Genomic DNA, 2,416 nt, shown 5'->3' with positions numbered 1-2,416 from the left:
TCAGCACTGAGTCTGCGCACAGGGGTCGACTAAACTTCCCAGAAGTGCACGCGCCACCACGGCCTCCAACCCTCCTCCCCTTAGAGGGCGCGCTGCCCACTGGACCGAACCGGAGTTGGTCGCACCTGGCGCCACGTCCCAGAAGTCCCTTCAGGGGGGTCAGGAAGGCGGGGCTAGTGTGGAATCGGGTAGACTGTTGCGCTAGGGCTCGTAGCGGAAAGAATACGAGAGCGCATTCCCGGGCCAGACCGGAGGGAATGGATGGATGGAGGGAGTGGGGACCATAGAAGAGAATGAGAAAAGGGAGACGGGTGCAAGGAGATGGGGAGGGCGAACTGGGGAAGCGGGGAAGGAAATTCTACAAAAGTCGGTGCTGTGGGTCCAGGTGGGACAAGAAGCTGTAGCCAGTCTGCAGGCATCTTGGGTCCACCCAGGGTGCCTGATAGACGTTTGTCCTGGCTGCTGTGGTTCAGTGGCTTGAGTGTGGGCCTGCGAACCAAGGGTCGTGGGTTCCATTCACAGTCAGGGCACAAGCCCAGGCTGGGGGTGAGGTCCCAATTGGGAGCCTGGGAGAGGCAGAGAACTGACATTTCTCTCCCTCTCTTTCTCCTTCCATTCCCTTTCTAACAACAAATTTAAAAACTTTTAAAACAAATTAATAGACCACTATGAGAAACTATGGCATCTGATGCGATTACTGTTACTTCCTAAAGCTGAAAAAAAAAATTTCTTCCCCTCACGAACCACTTGGTACCTTCTGTTCCAGGAAAACTGGGGGCTGGGTGTGGGGAAAATAAGGATACCCCCAGATGGTGACAACCCAAACTGGACTACATCCAGGCACGTGTGATAAAGTGACAATGTCCCCATGGAGCCCACTATCTCCTCTTTCTCTCCTCCACTTTACTATCCAGGAGATGGACACCATAGACACTGACTGTGTTGTCCAAGCTCCTACCAACAGTTTACTGGATCTGCAGCCACAGAACCCCTGGCCACATTCCCAGATACTAGAGCTGTAGGGGAGGCTTGTGTTTTATGCAGCACTGCCAATGCTACGAAAGCTGCTGGTGTGCTGCTGGTGTGGCCTGTCCCCAGCAGCCACTTCTCTCAAGTCCTACCTGTGAGCTCCAATGTCACTTCTGGCACTGTGCATGGGCTCAGGACACGTCCACAGGTGAGGGTTCAGAGGTCCCAGAACCTCCTCCCAAGTACAGGTGCATCCTCCTCTGGTGTTGCATGAGGCTGAAGCTCCCGATGAAGTTTTTTGCCCACTTGCTACTCTCCCATGTGGATCCTCCAATGGAGGGTGAGCAAGAAGTTCTGACAAAGTCATTGCTGCATCTGTAGGGCTTCTTTCTGGTGTGGCTGGTCTGGTGCACCTCTAGGGACAAACATTTCTGAAAGATGAGCACTCCTAGGGCTTCTCCCCACTGTGACTCGCCAAGGAAGAGTTCTGCTAAAGGCCTCACCACACTGGCTGAGCTCATCAGGCTCCTGTGGGGTGTGCACTCGCCAGCGCTCTGTGAGATGGAGCTCTGCCTGAAGGCCTTACCCCAATCCAAGCAGGCACATGGCTTATTGTGTGCACAAGCTGGCGGGCAGTGAGGCAGGACTGCTGGGTGAACAGTTCCCACACATGGTGCTCAGGAAGGGTTTCTCCCCATGTGGATTATTTGGTGTTTCTCCAGGCACAAGTTATAGCCATAAGCCTACCACACTACATGCACCCGAAGGCTTTTTCTTGCCAGGAATTTGGAGGGAGGATGAGCTTTAAAGCACCTGAGATGTCCCATGCCTGGTGAATGGGTGTGTGCCTATCCTACTCGGTCCTTCCCATCTTGGTGGGGCTGGCAAGTGGCTTTGGTGTTCGAATGCCTTAAATTCACGATATTTGGGGTCTGAAGCTTCAGTCATGTACAACCACCTGTGACTGGTGACTGGTCTCCAGCGTTGCCGCCCTGCCAACTCACCCTGTGTCCCTGCTCCTTCACAGAAACAATCCTGGGAGCCATTCTTCCTGGGTGCTTCCACCGGCACTGCAAGGAATGGTCTGTATCCCCAAATATTGTCCTGTGGATCGGATTCTTTTACATCAGCTCTAGTCTCCAAGTGTGAGGGGGAGAGGGGAACCGCTGACGGCACACAGAGAGGTAACAACACTGGGAGAAAGGACCTTCCCAAGACACCACAGGGCACAGCCTGAGAGCAGGGGACAGCTTTCTTGCTTAGTAACTGGGAATGTGCCTCAATCTCCCCTTCTGAGAGACACGCTCCTTGACTGCCAGAACTGAAATGGCCCTGCCCTTCACTTTCTAACTCATCACCTCTGACATGGCTCAGAAATGAGCAGTGGGGGCTCCATGAGACAACAGACTTGGTTCACTCACTGCTGGACTCCCAGCGCCTGGAACAG

At 53.9% G+C, this 2,416-nt stretch overlaps 1 protein-coding gene across 1 annotated transcript in view; it reads right to left on the bottom strand.

Moving 5' to 3' along the window:
* LOC114510883 (zinc finger protein 420-like) overlaps window positions 1–2,416 on the bottom strand; it is a 297,564-nt gene that overhangs the window by 74,751 nt on the left and 220,397 nt on the right. The gene's annotated exons all lie outside the window — the stretch shown is intronic.

This window comes from Phyllostomus discolor, chromosome 12, assembly GCF_004126475.2.
Source record: "Phyllostomus discolor isolate MPI-MPIP mPhyDis1 chromosome 12, mPhyDis1.pri.v3, whole genome shotgun sequence".
Lineage (NCBI taxonomy): Eukaryota > Metazoa > Chordata > Mammalia > Chiroptera > Phyllostomidae > Phyllostomus > Phyllostomus discolor.
This window is presented reverse-complemented; position numbering and strand designations above follow the sequence as displayed.